Here is a 21,316-nt window from a genome sequence, read left to right on the forward strand (position 1 = left end):
TGGGCGTACATTCAAATTGCCACTCCAGTGCTAACCCCCCCTCCACTAGTGTGGTGTTTTAAGGTCATATGACATACTATGTCCGTCAAATTTCACCTCCCTGCCTTTAATGCAGGCTTGTAAGCTGAGCCCGTATCTTTCCTGGCAGATGATGGTTGTGATATTCAGTCATCATCTGCCTCTAACAGCCGTGGATAGACCGAGGCTCCACCCATGGCTGTTAACTTGTTAAAGTGAACCCATCATATGTAAAAATATTATTAACACTAGAAGTCCCAGAGAGGGGTCATTTAACATTTCTACCTTTCGAACCCAGAGACGGGTCAAATGACCTGAAGGATTTGCGGTCTCTGTCAGCTCACTCGCCAACCGAGCTCTCTTTTTTGGTAGACTAGGAGTCTCCTCATCTGCAAGATAAAACATTTCAAATTAACATTTTGTTTTGGTTCTAAATAAAAAAAAGATAGTCTAAGGGGCATTTGACCCTCTTTCGGGACTTCAGTGGGGAGCTCGAAATTTCTGGGACTTTTAGTGTTAACCTGCATATTTGAGGTTAACTTGCAGGTTAATAGCTTTTCAAACTTGCCTGGATCCTGCACCTTGAACCCCGCTACTGGGAGGAAATTAACTTTAATCCACTCAGCAAAATTCAGTGGGCATCGCCAGTATAAGTTCAGTCACTGGTCTGTGAATGGAGAATGGTGGCTGTAACTGCACCGCCCCTCACTAGTTAACAACTGGGTCTAATACTGAGCATTTTTAAAAGTGACAGGTTCTCTTTAACAAGCTAATAGCTATGGGTAGAGCCTTGTTCTATCCATGGCTGTTAGAGGCAGATGATGACTGAATATTGCAGCCATCATCTGCCGGAAAAGAAGCGGGCTCGACTTGCAAGCCCGCAATAAAGGTGGGGAGGTGACAGAAGATGATAAGAACAGAGAAGAATGAAAATAATGCCAGTAGGAGGAAGTACACATCTCCCAAGGAAGATAAGAGAAGAGTCACCAGGTTACGTGACAGCTGTAGCTAAGTTATTAAATATAAAAGGTTTGGCTGAGCCGAGAAGGGAGGAGTTGGTGCCTAATTTTGGAAGGGAGTGGTCATGTGAGTAGCTGAGCGGCTTACAGCCACGGACTACAGAAGGAATACAAACCCCGAGTATTGAACACAGACTACAGAAGGATCCCAAAGACTGAATGTCAAACACGGACTACAAAAAGAATCAAAAGATGAAATACTGAATACCGACCACTGACTCCAGAAGGAACTCGAAGGCTGAACCGAACACCATATCCAAAAGAAGATCCCAGTGAGTCGAGCCATTGCTTTCTGTCCACACGTACGGTACTAAGTGAGGAACATTATTTACTAGAATTGGACTTCTGGCCTAGAGATTTTGCCGTAACTGTAAGGGCCTGTGAACTGTTTGCTTATGTTATTAGTTAAGGGTGACACTGACCTGTCCCTGATAAGGAGACTGAAACTGAGGCAACATTGACGTTATATATTGTGTAGTAGTAGAAGTAACAGAGTGTAAATTATATTCTATCCATACAATGTGCATTTATACAGTGGAATCTCTTACTGTGAAATAACCTGTTTCAAGTAAATCACCAACTGCACTGTTCTCTGAACAAATATTCCAGGAGCTATGTCTTTGTTCATGTAAAATAAATCCCTGTTGTTTATGTTCCACTGAGTCATTTTTTTGCAGATGATGTAGTTTAATACTATGGTCAAAGCTGTCATCTCACTGTCTCAATCACACCGGTGTCTCTGTTAGGGCATAATGCAGGTACTATTATTGTAAGTGGAGGACTATGATTGTGCAGTAGAACAAAATAAGTGCACTAAGTTTGCACTGGCACTAGAAAGGGCACACAAAGTGGCATTAATACTATGTGGGACAAAAATAAGCATTAGTATGTCCTTTGTGGACAATATTATATGTAGTGTGGAGCACCATTTTTTTCAGCTATTATTATTTGGGATACAATCTGTGTGGTTCTATTTCTACATTAGTAGTACAATGTCAAAAAAGCCAGCATAACGGAATTATGTGATGTTCATGTGGGTGATGAGTAATTAGTAAAAATGTCTTATAGGGTTGGTTCACTACTCTGCAATAGTGGCCACATCCCTGTAAAACTAATAGGGAAGGCTTTTTCTAAATACCTTGTTCAGCCAATTCTGCCTCTGAGCGGTGCTATTGCGGTTCTCTCATCCCCATGAAGTGACCCCCCCCCCCCCCCTGGGCTCCGTGACCTTTGGGATCCGGTGATGTCATGCCAAAATCAAGTTGACTCATCATCACCGAGACTGGGCACCGTCTTCCTGAGTGACTGGGTTGTAGGTAGTATTTCACCACTCATTAGAGCTCAGTGTCACAGCCCAGCATGTCGTGTGAGCTCTCCTTCACTGCAGAGCGCCGCAAGAAGGAATGATGCTGTGACGAGCAATGAAATTCTGCCTACAGCCCAGTCACTCAGGAAGACTGGGGTCGAGCTCGGTGATGTCGGGTCAACTGGAAGTTGACGTGACATCTCCGAATCCCAGAGGTCACAGAGCCTGAGGGGGGTCACTTCATGGGGATAAGCGGACCCCAATAGAGCTGCTCAGAGGCAGAATTGGCTGAACAAGGTATTTAGAAAAAGCCATCCCTAAAAGTTTTATAGAGAGGTGGCCACTATTACAGAGTTGTGAACCACCCCTTTAATAAAGAAAAGAAAATAAGTCCAGGTAGAAAACTCTGCAATGAAGAGTTGTGGCTGAAAGAAGCCATCACAATGATCTCTTTTGAATTGGAAGAAAAGGGATAATCATTAATGTCAAACAAAGAAGAATCATCTGTGAGTCACTAGATCTAACTGTAGCCTAATAAATGAATGGGAGGGATGGAGTAACAAAAAATGAAAAAAACATATCACATTATTCTTGCCTATTTTCGGCCCTCACCTAACTCCAGAAATCGTCTCTGCAGCTGTTCAGCTTTCCGTCCACCATGAGGAACTCTGGTTTTGCTAGCACTGACGACCTGTGGTCTCATGGGGGAAAACACATGCCATTGAAGTCAGTGATGGGTGTCACTCCCCAGGTGACCAAGTGGGTTTCAACATGTGAGGAACCAAAGACTTGTCTAGAAGACTGGGGAGCTGTGGCTGTAAGGTTACAAATCAGTTGAAGGCCTCCTAGGACAGATTAGTCAAATGGTTTTTTTTTTATTTTATCCTTTTCACTGTCTATAAAAAAAAATCATCAAAATGGTAACCAGCTATCTGCAATTTTTCTGAACTCTTGCAAATTGATAGTTTTTGGGAAATTCGTAAAAAATTTGCTTAAATTGCTTTGGTTATATCTAGTGTGGAGGTGTGCAAGCCTGATTGCTGCAAAACAGCTACTGCATACCAAGCACAAACTGAACTATAAAGAAGTAGTTATTAAAGAAATGTTAAAGTATAAAAAAAAATGTTAATTTATAATCAAAATAATAGTTTTAAGGGGAAAAATTGAGTCTTGTTTAAATAATGATGACCCGACTGTATAGCAATATCTGCAGAAACATTTGTAAGGAGAGAAACATTTCAAGCATCGTTGTTTATCTGCTCTGTCAATACAAGACAGAAATGGAGCTATGAAGAAATTGAATTGCTTAGCTATTAATGTTGAGTATTGATTAAAGTGTGCGGCAGATAAAGCAAATACTTTGTATTCTTCTGTCCCATTTTACCATCCAGACTAATGATAAATAAGTTGTGGGTTTGGAGTATAAATCATCAGCATCTGTCAAGCAAACTCTCATCTATACGAATCTCTTACAAATATTTTGCTGGTACTTGAGAGCAGATACATGGATCATTATCAGATTTTAAACTTTCGAAATCATATTGTCAGAAATGTGTCCAGCTTCGCGTTACTGTGCTGAGTTCAGTTCTTCCTCTCCACAAACCTTGTGGGGTCTATTCATCAAAGTCATGAAGGGTTGAGAATACATTTGCATAATCATCTTCAATCCATTTATATTCAGGAGTTCTTTTCTAACTTTAAAAGGAACCGTTCATGTATCCAAAATGCTATTAACTTGCAGATATGGGGTTCTAAAGTTGCCCAGCCTCCGCACTGAAAGGTGGGCTACCAAGAGGAAATGAACATTATTCCTTCCAGTAGTCTTTTGCTTTTAGTCACAGAGATGCGGCTGGAGCAGCTTTAGTCACTGCTCAGTACATAGTGATTGGTGGCTGTAAGCACGACCCAACACTGACTGACAGCCAGGATATAAGTTCATCAATGCATAGCAAGCTGTCAGTCAGGGTGCTGGGGTGTGTTAATGTGCCGCCCCCACACCAGTAGCAGCCGAGCTGCTCGGATCTGGACCCGCTGTGGGGCTCGAGGGATCCTCCGGACCCGGGGGTCACACGGGCACGCCTCAGGTTGTTGTTTCCTTCCTTGCTTCATGCCCAGAGGGCGGGGTTTCAGCTTTGCGCCCTTTCTCGGGGGGAGAAGATGCTGGGCTGTTGTTTTTCGTGCCTAAAAATGGCGGCAAAATGGCGACATCTCAAAATTTTGCAACGGATCATCGCTGACTGTCCAAAACAAGGCGCACTTCCACCAGGTAGGTGGATGGGTTACAATCCTGTTCATGACGCCAGTTTTTGGGGTGTGCCGCCCCCACGTGTGTAGCAGCCGGGCTGCTCGGATCCGGACCCGCTGTGTGGCTCGAGGGATCCTCCGGACCCGGGGGTCACGCGGACACGCCAAATGAAAAGGGGGACGTAGTTGTACGGGCTTGGCCGTATTCAGTTTGTGACGCCACCCACGGTGTTTGGTGAAAGGTGGCAACACCGCTGCTGTTGTGGGACACCCCGGGGGAGATGTAATGGCAGCCGGATGTTAACCCCTCTGTGGGTAGGGATGGTTGCCCCGGGGCATAGTGGCTCTGTACAGGGGATGGCGATGGCAAGGGCCTACGCGCCCGGACGTACCAGGGGATGTTTGGTTACTCACAGTTGAATACATCACACAAGTCTTTTGGTAAAACAAGGCGCTGGTGGCCATCCACCGCGGCTGGTTGTACTCTGATCCCCACCCGGGCTGGTGGTTGCCGTCTTTTCCCTCTGCACTGTTTTTGCTTGTGTTGGACTTCCCGGTATGGAACACGGGGAGTCCGCTCCCGGCTTGCTGTGTACCTGAGGAGCCGTGCCTGCTGACGCTGTCTGTGGGATCTATCGGGCCCTGGCGGTTGCTCTATCCCTCTCTGTGGGTGGTTGTCTGCTTTTGGACTTTGGTTGGGACAGGACCTATAATCCTGCCTTCAATCGGTTGATTAGCTAGGCCATTGGTTCCGGTCCCGGCTTCAGGGTCCGAGTACCCCCTCTGTGCACGGTTTACGGTCGGGTCTCCGGTGTCGGTACCGGCGGGCTCCAACCCTGTCCCGGGTCCACCTCGGATCTGCCGAGCCGTCTTCCCGTCTCCTGCTGACGGAGACCACCGTCTGCCACCTAGCCAAGGTACCAGGGCTCCGACCCTGGCGCCAGTCAACTTGAGCTTCACCTCCGCTGTTGCTACACCCACCTAGCCCCAGCCTCCACTCCTCTCAACTTGAACTCTAGACTTAATCTATTAGTTTTCCCGCCCCGGGCTGTCTAGACCCCTAGGTGGGCGTTTCCTAACCGCCTGGTCCCGCCCACTGGTGTGCTTGTCTTGCCCTGAGGGGGGTGGCTAGGGTTTCAGGTCGGTTGTATGTAACCTAGGTGAGGGATGGTGTTTTGTGGGAGCCTCTTGTGTGACTACCTGGTTTTGCCAGGGCATTACATTAACAGCCCCCAATCACTATGTACTGAGCAGTGACTGAAGCTGTTAGTCTTCAAGGAGGTGGTCTTCTTAAAGAACATAGTGGAAATGGAAATCTTCTTAAAGAGATGGTCCTTTTAAATGTAGTTTTTAAAACTTCACAACACTAAGGCGTACTTTACACGCTGCGACATCGCTACCACTATATCGTTGGGGTCACGTCATTAGTGACGCACATCCGGCACCGGTAGCGACATCGTAGTGTGTAAATCCTAGGTGGAACAATGAACGAGCACAGAAGCGTACAATATCTCTGATCTGTGTAACGTCGTTCATTTCCATAATGTCGATGCGACTGCAGGTATGATGTTGTTTGTCGCCACTGAAGCTCCACACATCACTGTGTATAAACCCGCAGGAGCGACAAACATCTCCTTACCTGTGTCCCGACGGGAATGCGGAAGGGAGAATGTGGGTGGGATGTTATGTCCCGCTCATCTCCGCCCCTCCGCTTCTATTGGCCGGCCGATTAGTGACGTCGCTGTGACGCCGAACCCACCTCCCCCTTGAAGGAGGCATTGTTCGGCAGTCACAGCGACATCGCCGAGCAGGTATGCGTGTGTGATCCTGCCGTAGCGAACATTATCGCTATCACCATATATCGCATGTGCGACGTGGGCGGGTGCTATCGCGCTGGACATCGCTAGCATCGGCTAGTGATGTTGCAGGGTGTAAATTACCCCTAACACTTTTCCTGTTCCTACAGAGGTCTTAGAAGGCTTTTTTCCAGATATTACTCAAATCTTTACTCAGTTAGGCTATGTGCCCACGGGACTCTGTACCCACGGAATTTGCTGCGGAAAATCTGCGGATTTATCTGGATTTTCTAGATAAATCTGCAGGTTTTAGCAAGTACAGACACTCCCCATGTTATCCTATGGGACATGGGGAGTGTCTGTGTCCATGCTGCGGAATGTGCGACTGTGGAATATGCTGCGGATGTCCCGCAGGCGCACATAACTGCCTGTCAATTATTCCTGCGGATTTACCTGCGGAAATCCCGGCGCTCCACTATTTAGATAGAGGCCAGGACTTCCGCAGGTAAGTCGCACGAATGTCCGCAGGTTTACCGCAACAATTCCACTGGAATCCCGCAGCTATATATAGCTACAGATTCCGGGGAGCTGCTGCGGTAAACCTGCGGCCGTACCTGCGGATATATCCTCAGGAGCAATCTCCCATGGGCACATAGCCTTACACTATGCCATGGCTTCACTCTAGGTTTCTAAGGAGTGATCTCTGGTTGTTGGTCAGTTTCCCTCTTGATTTGACTATAGCCTGTTTTGTCTTAAGGCCACTTTACACACAATGATATCGCTAGCGATCTCGTTAGCGATGTGACATGCCCAGATCATTGCTACAATTTTCCGAGATCGCTCATAGGTCATTTTGTAGCGGTCACACGTACCCATCTCACAAACGACGCTACATCATTCACGATATATTGTTTGACCAAGGCGGTCGTGTGGACATCGTCACACAGCATTCCTCCCAACGATTCCGGCAATGACAGAGGCGTATAATTGTCCATAGCATACACCCTGACACCAATCAGAATGGAGGAGGTGTGGAGCATTGCTCGTAACGACACGCCCGCGTCTCTGATGACGGACGCACTAACGATGTTGTTTGTCATTGGCAGGGTGTCAAATGTAGCAATATGTCTGCTGCGATCGAAACAATGAACAATATTTTGGAAATGAACGACGTGTCAATGATCAACAATTTTCGCAATTTTTACGATCATTCGGAGTCACTCGTAGGTGTCACACGCATCGACGTCGCTAACGACGACGGAAGTGCGTCACGAAAACCGTGACCCCCGACGACGTATCGTCAGATAAATCGTAGCGTATAACGGGGCCTTTAGTCTAGCTGCTGAAGGATCTCGTCTTTCTTTCTCATTGTCTGCCTTCCTCTTACACTTCTATTCAGGTGTGTGCACTTCCTCATTCAGTTTGCCAAACACATTTTGGGAGGGGCTATTTATACTCACTAATCACATTCCTCTGTCCTGGCTAAATTTTTGGATGGATGGTTGTCTGCCCCAGCTCCTCAGTTAAGGTCTTACTGAGACATTGCTAATACTATTCTCTGCAGTTTGTTTGTCATTCACTTCCCAGTTATCTCGTATTTTGTTTAATTTAGGTTTGGGAGGTTTTTCACTTATTCTGTAATTTGTGGGGGGCTTCTTTTATTCCATGATTCCAATACAACTATATTTCCACGTTCCTAGCCCTGTGTTTCTCCCTCTGCCTGTGTGTACTTTATTTATGCTTATTGTTGTTTTTGTGTTTCACTTGGTTTATAGCTTAGAGTGCAGTTAAGGACACTCAGGGTCAGCCGTCAATGAGTGGGGGCGCCGTTATGTGATCTTAGGGTACCAAACTCCACTGCCAGGAAGAGACAAAACAGGGCCAGGTCTAGGGAAAAATACTAGCCAGTTTTGGGACCTGTGGATTTCTGGTTCTACATCTCCCCTGGTTTGTCCATCCCCGTGAGAGTGTTAAGGTTCTGTCGTAACACATTGTGTTAAATATTGTATGTTATTTTAATTTAGTTCCTTGTGGCCACACATAGAAAGATCACAAGAGGAATTGGTATACCTCTTATGGGCCAATAACTTCAGCTGAATACCTCCTTTTTTAACTTGCTTCAACTATGGACTCAAGCACAAAGTCCTTTCATTATCTGCCAAAGAAAACAGATTAAACAGAGATCCAGGTCACTGTCGAGTGTGAACATGGTGGTCTATTTACTATGGTATGTCCCTATCTACTCTCTTAACCCATACTATTTGTGATGACATGGACACTGTCAGTGCCTATCATGGGTTAATTTTCTTAAGCCTCTTGTTGTTTCTACAAGACTCTTAGGAGTCTAGTGTTAAGGTACCGTCACACATAACGAGATCGCTAGCGAGATCGCAGCTGAGTCGCAGTAGTGATCCCATTAGCGATCTTATGTGTGACACCTACCAGCAATCAGGCCCCTGCTGTGAGATCTCTAGTCGTTGCCGAATGGTCCAGGCCATTTTCTTCAAAGGCGATGTCCTGCTGGGCAGGACACATCCCTGTGTTTGACACTGTGTGACAGGGTCACAGTGACTGCTGAGATCGTTATACAGGTCGCAACTGCAACCTGTATTGTTCTGCATCGTAGGTAAGGTGTGACTGTGTGACATCTCACCAGCGACCTCCCAGCGACTTACTAGCGATCCCTATCAGGTCGCATCGTTTTCAGGATCGCTGGTAAGTCGTTGTGTGTGACTGGGCCTTTAAAGTTCATGTTGACTCACGTAATTGCCTTGGCCAGTGAAGAACAGAAACCCAGAAAAATCAATTATGCGAACCTCCCATTGTATTGCTAATTGCGATGTAACCTAGCTCTTTTCCCTCGTCTCTGCCATGCTACCATTACTACTAGGGATATTTTGTATTCGGCTTAAAATCTAGCCAATAAGAGCCCAGTCTTATCCATCAATCGTGATGACCCCGATGGTCTGAATGGAGAGCTCAGGGTTATAAGGAGACTCTTGCTACATGCTAACAATTTAGGACCTGCGGATCCGATTGGCAAGCCATAACTGAACCTGGATTATAATACTATATGGACTTCAGCATCGAATGCAAGGATTCGGTTGAGCTCTCAAGGACTACCTAAGGAAGTAATCCAGCTTGGGACAATCCAGTCACCTGACTACAGGCTTTGTGGTCCTCAGACAGCTTCCTAAATTTGGTATTATTTCATTCTCGGTGGGTGACTGCCGAAAGCGGGGTGCTACTGGTTTGGAGTAAGTAGCCCTGGAAGCTCTGAGGCACGGACATTCTAATTCTTAATTGTTTAGGGATCCAATAAAGTCTTAATATTGTGATTCTTTCACCCTGTATTGTCTGAGTAGTGTTCCACCCACGGTTAAGGAGGTTGGGCGTTCAGTTGGAATGAGCCCTGGGCCATGCTGTCTTTCTAAAGGCGGGTGGGCCAGCGGACGAGAGCATCCACTGACCACCGTATCTCCACAATATTCACCTCTCCCTACAAATCCTTTCGTAAATAAATAATAAATATTACATTACATATTGTATCAATCCTTTAAATATTGGTTCCTTGCTTAATTTCAAGGGAACCATTCTTGTCAGATAATGCTTTCTATTTGTAGACATCGGATCAATCTGCAAATAAATAGAGTTAGAAAAGTGCCCGGCTGTCATTCTGAAAATGTCTCTCCCACAAGAAAATTATCTTTTCTCCTCTTGGGAGTCATCGGCTTTAAGTCATATAGGTGTGCCGGCATGGCTACCGTCACCAATAACAACACTGAGAGCAGCAGCTGGAAACGTTCCCTGGCACTTTGACCGGCAACCGGCTTTACACTGATGCACTGCAGAGGGAGCTGTTGTGAATGCCCTGGCAGTTTAATTGACCGTACACTTTGCAGTACATTAGTACAGTATTGTCTGTCAGTCAAAATGCCGGTGCATGCTTATAGGCACCAATCACAGTGTGGTGTTTGGTGATTGTATCCGCACAGCTACATGACTGAAAGCAGGTAAATAGTGTTCTCATATGACAAGTTCCCTTTAAAATGCTCAGTCCAATAAACAGTATAAAATCAAAGTGCACAGATTAGCTTTTTTATAAGAATATTCACAATAGAGATTTTTTGCTTGTAGGTTATTAACTTTGCAACAGAAAAATAAGCATTGTAAACTGACATGATTAAATCCGTGACATAGTGCCAGAGCACAAAGCCTTCCATTTGCATTATATTACTTTAAAAATTGTAATGATAAAGAAAGCATCTTTTAGACGGTTCTGTCACTCAGATCCATGGCTGTAATGTTCCCTAATATTTTCTATGGATTATGTATAATAATTTGCACAGAACATAGGCTTATATACTCTATATTCGGAAAATATTTTCATAGTCTTTATAACTGTGTAATACACTATGAAACCAAAGAATAATAGTCAGTCCCATTAACCAATGGCATTCTACCCTAATCCACCGATATGTCCCCAAGGACAACATTCAAGGTTAACTGTAAATCAAGCTGTTTCCAACCCTCTTACCATACGGTGTAGATTAACTCAATGCTGATATCTTTCTGAATAAAGACTGAGACCTACACCATACAGATAGAATTCATTGATATAGTAGTCCATAGAGATTCTAATGATGTAGTGTGTGGTGTGAGAACGATCTGTGGTTACTTGCCGAAATCATATGAGAAAGGTTCCGATTGCCCTAAGTTTCCCATGAATTGAGAATTCATGGGAAACTTAGGGCAACCGGAACCTTTCTCATATGATTTCGGCAAGTACAGTAGTTATGTTCCCTGCCATAAGCAAAATATCAGTGAGTCTGATTATTATTTACAAGTTTATGGTAAAACACGTAAAAACCCAAGATATTACATGTCTCATCAATATGAAATTGATTGGTTTGGGCCAGTTAGGTCCGGAAATATTTGGACAGTGACTGAATCTTCGTGGCTTGGGCTCTGAATGCCAAAACTTGTGTCACTGTCCAAATATTTCTGGATCTAACTAACACATAAGAATTGCATAAGAAATAACTGAATAAAGCAGCTTACATTTATTTATTTTTGCTTGAAGATACAAGAACTTTAGTAGTAACTCAATGTATTAAGAGCTGGTTGTATTTCTAAGCAATTTCACTAGAATGTAACTAATCACAAAAAAATAGCTTTGACAAATAGATGTGTCTACTATTCAATCAGCATGAGAAATTAATTCTGAGTTAATAATTGCCATTGTTATAAAGCTCATTACACTGGCATGCTTTAAGAGCATTAGAATTATGTCTGTCGCTCAACATATTTTGGCTTCTTATAAAGATTAGTTACTATTGCAAAATTAAGGTAGGTGTCCTGTTGTAAATTTAAAAAAAAATGCGCACGGCTGGGGGCTGCAGCCTGTAGCCGTTTGCTTTATCTGTGATGGGTATCATAATATGGGGGGACTCCTACGCCAATTTTAATTTATTTATTTTTACTTCAATTTACAGGAACCTGCAGACAGGGTCTGTGATTTGTTGCAGTCAGACATGCCAATCACAGGTGCGGGGACTGCCAGTGGGTAGAGAAAGCAGTGCATATGCATGAGTGATAATAAGCGGACTCGAAAATAGAATGAGCGACTAGGAAGCAGGTACAGCAATGAGGGAGACTCCTATCCATCCTACCACCATTTTTAAGAGCTGGATTCTGGTCCCCATAGACTTATATGGGGACCGGCATCTGGCCAGATATCCAGGAACATTTCCTGGCTGGACCCATTTTTTTAAAAAAATATATGGTTAGTACCGCTGATTGCGGATATCTGGGAGTCTGCCCATCACTAGTCTAACATTATTGATGAAGAATCAGAACAGTTACAATCTGTTTAATACTCTCAGAGAATCGATTTACCATTAAAAAACGATGCATTATTTTAGTTTTCTAGGAGAGAAATCTTTACATATATTTCTTAGCCAGCAAGAAGACTTATACACAATACCATTCTATTATTCTATATAATAAAGAAAAAAACAAACAACTTTTTTATGAGTATAGTGTGGCAATAATTACATACATTAAAACATGAAAAACTCTCACCGGATCACAGGATTTTATTAGATATATGTAAAATACATAAAATAAATGGACATGATTTTTAATACACAAACATTGATTTATGCATCTTACTCTGATATAAGTGGATCAGTTTCCACCATCCTGGGTTTGGACATTGCACTCTAACAGTAGAAACAGGAGCTGTGTGAATATACTGTGATTTTGGTTTGCTTGGTGCAGCATTTGATTCCGTGGTGGGGCGTGACGTCATCTCTGTGACGTGCAGTGTACAGATGACACCCCATCAACCCTGCTAATCATAAGCAAAGTCTGGGATTACAGAGAGTAAGTGTGAGGCTAGTCACTATTTACGGAAAGTATAGGGTAGTCCGGTAAGCCGGGGTCAGGAAACAGGAGGGCACAACAGGACAAAGAGTGTAAGCAGAAACGTCACAGTCAAGTTGCAGGCAAAGGGTCAGAATTCCAGGAGAGTATGTATTAGATTCAGGGAGCAGACAGAAACGTGACCAGGTAACGGTCCAAGAACAGAAGCCAGGAGGTAATGACAAGAACAGGAAGCGAGTAGAGAGGAGTCAATGAACGGTCCGGAAACTTAGATCAGAACACAAGAAGAAACACAAGCCAAGAGCACAACTGCAGAACCAGAGAGTACGACTGGTGAGGTTCTGGGAGAGCATGCTCCGTAATGAAACAGAGCAATTACCAGGCAGGTGGAACATCTAAGTAATCACCACTTCCCAGAACCTGCATGCAATCCTGTGCTGTCAAACAACCTGTCAGTTAGTGCTCAATGAAACACAGCAGAGGATCATCAAATGCAAGATGCTCTGAAAAAATTAAACATGTCACTGACTGAAGTTCAGGAAGGCGAGACAGAGCATCACATGTGTGCTAGATGCTCTGAACAGAGGAATCATGACATTAAGAAAATTTGTGAAGATCCTGTCCAGACAGCAGTGACCTGGACTGTGAACTGGGTTTACTCATCTCGAATCATAATAATAATAATTTTAGTCCACAGCACACATTAGATACCAAACATTGGTGGTCCAAAGGGTGTGCACAAAATGAGTTGGTAGGCATTCAAGGAAACTCTAGTCATGGATCATAAGTTTATTGCACCTCTATAGTCATCAAGTATAAATTGACTATGATTTTTATGCCTATTGGTAAAATATTTTGCAAAGTCTAACATTATGGAACTCTGTAGCTTAACAGGGGGAATTCTTAATGCATCATCCAATTCCTAATGCGTTATCGACATAATAGTTGACTTCAAAAATATGTCTTTTCTAATAAAAATGTACCACAATATTCCCATACTGAAAAAAACTTACAAAACAAGCACAACTCTGTACTTAAAGCATTAGGAAATGTATTTGTTAACTGAGATCGGTAACATATGGACGGAGATGAACTGGAATGTAAATACCTTCAATCTCCAGGAATAAGTCAGAGATTACAAGATGTCATCCTACGATCTGTTTCATCGGAACACAGTGACACTGGTTTAATACGATAACCATAAAGTGTTTGTGTAACTACAATGACTGTCAGGTAAATTATAACCTGAGAGAAGACAAGGTGTAATTGAAATACAAAAAGGTAACAGGGAATCATGAAAATAGCAAAGTGACAAACACTGTGATCCATTCTTAAAATGACAGAGTCCTGTGCACTGTTCAGTGCGACAGAATAAAGTGCAGACCCTGGTACAGTGCATTAGAGGATCTAGGAACTGGCTCTCTACACCATATTGCTGCAATTTCTTAGATCATCAGAAGCTCCCTGGGTGTGGAGAAGAATGTCATTGATGCGGCAGGTTCAGAACGCAGCGGGACCTGAAGATTCTTTAAGAAGCTTTACAAAATTGGAATAAGTAGTTTCTATATAAGGAGGCCTTTTAAACTTTCATCCCTCCATAAAGGAAAGGTAAAGCTTATCTATTTCAACAGAAGGGATTACAGCATTTCAAAGTTAACACTTAAAGACCATTTCCACCAAAAAAGCATCAATAAGTATCCTAAAGTTATACAGTTATGACATTGACCTGTTAATTGATTTTAACCACTTAGTGATACCCAGCAAGGACCCCAATAAAGTACCCAAAAGAGAAGATAAGGTCAGTTAAAGGGGTTAGCCACTACTTTCAGAATGATGACTTGTCCTTAGGAAAGGTCATCAGTATAAGATATGTCCAACAACTGACACCTTCACAAATCAGCAGTTATCTGCTCTTGCAGGATGTAAACAGTGAACGGAGCAGAACAGCACAGGTCCATCACATGATCTGTGGAGTCCGGCAATACTGAAGATCACCTGACGGACTGTGCTATAGAGCACCACATACTGTTTTCATAACACTACTGCTGGAGATGAGAACAGCTAGTTGTTGGAGGTGCCGGGTGTTGTTTTCACATCTTAAATTAATCAATAGGTCATCAATATCAAAGAAGTGGACAACCCGTTTAAGTGGTTCAATTATTAAACAGATTAATTCAGTTCATATACTCATTGATTCTGTACACATATTAGGTGGTAGAAATCAAAGTTACTAACATTGCTATTGGAAAAATAGGGAAGTCCGAGTCCCAGACAAAGTTCTGCCAAGGAACTACCAAAACCTCATCCAATAGGTGAGTGGAGCTGCCTGTCAATAAACATGAAATTGACAGTTATGCCCGATTGACAGAGCAGATTGAAAGAGCTACTGTATCAACATAAGGTCAAAGGAAGCAGAAGAATCAGTGCCTGAGCTGGGAGAGGTAATTAGCAACCAGGGTGGATAAAAATCAATGTTTTTTTTAAAAAAATCAAACAAAATCGGATTTTTTCTGATTTAAATCGGAATTTTTTGATTTAAATCGGATTTTTTTCAATAAACTGCTTTTTGAGGAAAATATTTTACCATCCAAAGATTCTTCCATCATGAGATAAAGCTGAGTTGTTTAACTCAGCAGAATAAAGGCTGTATATGTGTAACATTCACAATGCCATGCTCTTCCAGAGGTTTCTGTAGGATTAGTGGGCAGTTTCTCTCCTATATTATCACAGACGCTCGCTTTACTTACGCAGTTCTCAAAACTGAATTTGACTCCGCAGAGGTCCCAGCCTCTTCTTCACGGCAAAAATATTACAAAATGAACAGAGTTGAGAAAAAGACCTTAATCCTATTGTTCTACAAACCTATGAATACAGAATCAACCCCTTCAGTGCCAAGTCCAAGAAGTTAGACAATATGTTTCTGATTGTTTGGAGTGGAATAGATCTGCACAACACAAGAAGAATGTGAATCTAAGTGTGAGGAGGAGGAAGGGCAAGCAGACAAGAAAATGAAAGTGAAACTTTGAGCACAATACTGCAGCATAGCCACAGACAGACAAGTCTGGATCTGTTTGTGTGTACGAACTGAGTTTTATTACATTCTTTCCTTATAATGGCAGCAGGCCGTAAAAGAGACCCAGTTTGGGAATATTTTAATGAAGCTCCTTCGCCTATCGGTAAGGCAGGCATGCGTGCAAAATGCAAACGATGCAACAAAGAGAGGCAAGGCCTGGTGGCGCGAATGAGGCAACATCATGAGAAGTGCGGTGATGAAGATGACCAAAGAAACACTTCTGAACAGGCAGGATCTTCAGGTTGGTAAACATTTTTATTGAATCCTATTTCTAAAGACTGAACTGTCATGTGTGAGAAAAATTATATTTCTTATTATTACTGCATGTTACTGTCATTTGGTACAGTTATGAAGAAAAACAAATATTCCTTTTGGGGCAGGGGCAGTGATGTGTTGTGTACAATAAGCAGAAATTGTATAATAAACAATAAAATAACAGCATTGACTTTTTTTGTTTAGGGGAATTCATGGATTCTGGAAACTATCCACCTCCAAGATCACCATCATCCTGTTCTACAGTTTCAGAGTTATCCATCCAGGATAGTGCTTCATTAGCAGCATCATCATCAGACACCCACAGCCACATATCACCATCACCCAAAAGGAAGAAAAAACCTTTACCTCCTGGAACCACCATAGATAGGTTTGTGATAAGAACTAGCAGATTAGAAAAAGAGTTGATTGATGAAAAAATTGCCCAGTTTATTTATGCAACGAACTCTTCTTTCCGTCTGACTGAGAACCCACATTTCATTAATATGGTTCAGTCACTGAGACCAGGATACAGTCCACCCAGCAGAGCTGATGTTGCAGGGAAACTGCTGGATCAAGTGTATGACAGAGAAATGGAGCAATGTGCAACAGCTCTGGAGGGTAAAATTGTTAACCTAAGTGTCGATGGGTGGAGTAATGTCCACAATGATCCTATTGTATGTGCTTGTATAACAACAGAAGAAGGTAAAGTCTTCCTTGCACAAACAACTGATACGTCAGGAAATGCACACACAGCAGAATACTTACAAGAAGTGGCAGTAAAAGCTATAACGACATGTGAACAAAAATTCAAATGTCTAGTACGCAGTTTGGTCACTGACAATGCTGCAAACGTATCCAAGATGAGAAGAGATTTAGAAGAGCAGGGAGGGAATACAAAGCTGCTAATAACATATGGTTGCAGTGCTCATTTGCTGCACCTCTTAGCCAAAGACTTGTGTTCCAGAAATAAAGGCTAATGTTGTTGAAATTGCTAAATACTTCCGTAATAATCATTTTGCTGCAGCAGCTCTGAAAAGGATGGGTGGAACCAAGCTAACGCTCCCACAAGATGTTAGATGGAACTCTGTGGTGGACTGTTTTGAGCAGTATATCAAAAACTGGAATATCCTGATGACACTTTGTGAAGAAAATCGAGATAAAATAGATGGCACTGTCACGGCCAAAATCCTCAACATTGGGCTTAAGAGAAATGTTGAACATATGCTGAGCTTCCTGAAACCCATCTCTCAAGCTTTAAACAAAATACAGAAAAATAGCTGTTTTATTGCGGATGCTGTTGAAATTTGGAAGGAACTGAGTGAACACTTAAAAACAGAACTACACATGGACAGAATTAAATTACAAGCAGTAAACAAACGAATGGGACAAGCACTGACTACAGCTCATTTTTTGGCAAATATTGTCAATATCCAATATCAGGGTCAAAACCTAAGTGCTGAGGAAGAGGAGTTAGCTATGACATGGGTATCCAGCAATCATCCATCTTTAATGCCAACTATAATAAACTTCAGAGCTAAGGGGGAACCATTCAAGAAATATATGTTTGCTGAAGATATTTTAAGGAAGGTCACATCAGTAAACTGGTGGAAGTCACTTAAGCGCTTGGATTTAGAGACTGTTCAAGTAATGATTTCACTTTTAACAGCAGTAGCTTCTTCTGCAGGCGTTGAAAGAATATTCTCTTCCTTTGGACTCATTTATTCTAAATTGAGAAATCGGTTGGGACCCAATAAAGCAGGAAAGCTTGTTTTTCTTTTCCAGATTATGAATAGGAACAAAGAAGAAGATGATGATGAAGATGACGACAAGTGAGCTACAGAGGACAGCAGGGACAGTAGTATTTAAGTTTTTCATGTGTCGGCTGGGCTGACAGTCTAAGTTTCTTAAAATATATATATATTTTGTTTAGCCAAATTAGTTAACAAACATGGATGTTTGTTTAAGCAAATAACATGCTGTAATGTTGTTATTGGTTCAGTTGAATAAATCTATTTAAATTGTTATTAAGGTCAGGATTATTTTTCTCCTTCCTAAGTACAACAGAACAGTGGTGTCCAAATATGAATGATTAACCCATTAAACTGGGGAAAAAAAGTAATATAAAAAGTGATTCTAAAAATCTTCATCTACTTGCATGTTAAAGTAGCAAGAACTAGTTTAGGTAGAAACTTTGATTTAAATCACCGATTAAAATCAAGCCTTACTGACTAGTGATTTAAATTGTGATTTAAATCGTGATTTAAATCAGTTAGATTTAAATCAAATCCACCCTGTTAGCAACTACCTGCCAGTAAGATCTTCACCCCATATGGGGAAAAACAAACAAACAAGAAGTCCTGGATAACCCCTTTCAGTATGTTTGTACTTAGAAGCCTTTATGCCAATATACTCTCTTTGTTGCTTTAAAGAAGCACTCCAATTAACTTTTTTCATTAATTAAATAAGTGTATATGTGCATGTAATGTAGTGTGAGTGTGTTAATATACTCATCTACCATAGCTCGCTCTGGTGTCCAGAGCAGTTCTGAACATCTCATTGACATCACCATAAGGCCCCTTTCACACGTCAGTGATTCTGGTACGTTTGTGCTTTTTTTTAAACGTACCAGAATCACTGACATACGCAGACCCATTATAATGAATGGGTCTGCTCACACGTCAGTGATTTTTCACTGCACGTGTCTCCGTGCAGCGTACCCGCGTGTGCGTGATTGCTGCACGGAGACATGTCCATTTTTTTCTGGCATCACTGATGTTCCACGGACCACGCAGTGGTGTGGTCCGTGAAACACGTGCCAGAAAAAAACGTGCTTTTAAAATAATAAACATTTTAACTCACTAGGCGTCCAGCGATGTCCTCTGCAGCCCGTCCTCCCTGCTGCTTCTAAGCTGGCTGATTACTGTCGCGCATATTCATTTTGCGCGACACAGCCGACCCGGAAGCAGCTGCTGCGGGGGTCACCGCCGGCCGGATGCTGCACCGCGGGAGGATTCAGCACCATGGACAGCGGGAGCGGGCGCAGGTGAGTTGATTTCTAAGTGCAATCACGGGCCATGGATAACGGAGCCCGGATTGCACTTAGACAACCCACGTGTGCCGTGATTCACCGCACACGCAGGGACATGTGCGTGTTTTACACGCCAGTGAAAAACGTCACTGTTTTTCACTGACGTGTGAAACGGGCCTAAAGGAGACTATCTGTCTCATTTTACACTCAATGTGTGAGCCGGAAGCCTATGGAGCCTCGTTCTGAGCCTCGTTCTGATGTTACATAGTCTTAAGTTGTAAGAGTCACTTCTGGTTCACGCAGAGCACATTGTGATCTGAAGGTGTCTGTAGAAAGATGAAGTCATTCAGAAGAGTAGAAGAATGGCACTGGACAGTGGAGAGAACAGAGCTAGGTGAGTATATTAACTCTCTCACAGTACATTACATGCACATACACAGATACATCAATAAAAGAGTCAATAGAAGAAAAAATAGTCGATGAAGGAGGCGCCATCCACCGATTAATTTTTATTTTAATAAAAATAATGATACACCATGTTTCTAGAGAGGACCGCTCTCTTCCTCTGGTATCCTGAGTTGTATCACCATTTTTAGTGAAATAAAAATTAATCGGTGGACAGCGCCTCCTTTGTTGTCTTTTTTCTTTTGGAGTTTGTGTTTTTTATTGGGTAATTTTTCAATGTTACGTTTTAATATACATATTCATTCCCTCTATTAATGCTACTCTATATTTGTAAAAACATACGCTCAATCCATTATCCAACTGAATCACTGTGATAAATTTGGTGCACCAAGTACAACTCTATGTAAAAATCATTGACAGGATTAGAAAATTTGCCACAAAGTTTTTCGATTTGGAAATGTTAAATCTGTATGTACTAACTGTACCAACCTCTATAAAAATGTTTCCCCTTGGACTCATTCCAATATTCATAAATACAACAAATTTCTGAATAGTGAAATGTGTTCTTTTTTATTTAACTGTATGATAATTTTGTGGTTTAATAGTTCCTAAATGGACTTTAAAAAAAAAATCAAAAAAAATCTTAAGGCCGCTTTACACGCTACGACATCGCTATTGCGATGTCGTTGGGGTCACGGAATTTGTGACGCACATCCGGCCGCATTAGCGATGTCGTTGTGTGTGACACCTATGAGCGATTTTGAATTGTCGCAAAAACGTTCAAAATCGCTCATCGGTGACATGGGGGGCACTTCTCAAATACCGCTGCTGCAGCGTGTACGAAGTAGTTTGTCGCTCCTGCGGCAACACACATCGCTCCGTGTGACGCCGCAGGAACGAGGAACCTCACCTTACCTGCCGCCGCCCGGAATGCGGAAGGAAGAAGATGGGCGGGATGTTACGTCCCACTAATCTCCGCCCCTCCGCTTTGATTGGGCGGCCGCTTAGTGATGTCGCTGTGACGCCGCACGGACCGCCCACTTAGAAAGGAGGCAGTTCGCCGGTCACAGCGATGTCGCAGAGAAGGTAAGTAGTGTGACGGGTCCGGGCTAGATTGTGCGCTACGGGCAGCGTTTTGCCCGCGTCGCACAACCGATGGGGGTGGGTACCCACGCTAGCGATATCGGTACCGATATCGCAGCGTGTAAAGTGGTCTTTACACTACATCTTTCACCACATTTTCTTACATTATGTGGCGTAAACTGTTGGAGCCATGAGTAAGATATAAAAGAGCATCGCTACAAAACATATCAAACCCTCATAAGATGGTCTACAGAAGCAGAAGACCACACCAGACAGGCTACAATGATCCCAACCTCGCCAAGGCTGGACAATTAAATATTGAAAATGCTAAGTCTGGTATCAGCAATAATCAATTTCTTTTGGCTAGTTTCGGAAACTAATGTAAGCCAAATGACACAAAATAACATAGCTCTTTAGGGTCATTGATTCAGGTATATGGTGGTTGTGTAAATGTTTGGGCAATGATTTATTGACCACTAAAAGCCAAGCTATTTAAATATAACTGTATACTGGAGTATTGTAGTCAATCATACTCATTTGTTGATGATCACAGACTGTCTTGGAATAGTTTCATACTCAGGAATAACACATCATGCCACAAGCACACATCATTTTCAGCTCATCCATTACATTGACAGTTAGTGTACCCCCGTGGACCGTTTAGTCAGCTAAGCTCAATCCAATCAATCCTTCAGTAACAAT

The 21,316-nt window shown here is 42.7% G+C and overlaps 1 protein-coding gene across 1 annotated transcript in view; it reads right to left on the minus strand.

Annotated features, from left to right (window-relative positions):
- The window catches only part of WSCD1 (WSC domain containing 1), a 248,127-nt gene that overhangs the window by 172,018 nt on the left and 54,793 nt on the right, over positions 1-21,316 (minus strand). The gene's annotated exons all lie outside the window — the stretch shown is intronic.

Source organism: Anomaloglossus baeobatrachus, chromosome 2 (assembly GCF_048569485.1).
Source record: "Anomaloglossus baeobatrachus isolate aAnoBae1 chromosome 2, aAnoBae1.hap1, whole genome shotgun sequence".
Lineage (NCBI taxonomy): Eukaryota > Metazoa > Chordata > Amphibia > Anura > Aromobatidae > Anomaloglossus > Anomaloglossus baeobatrachus.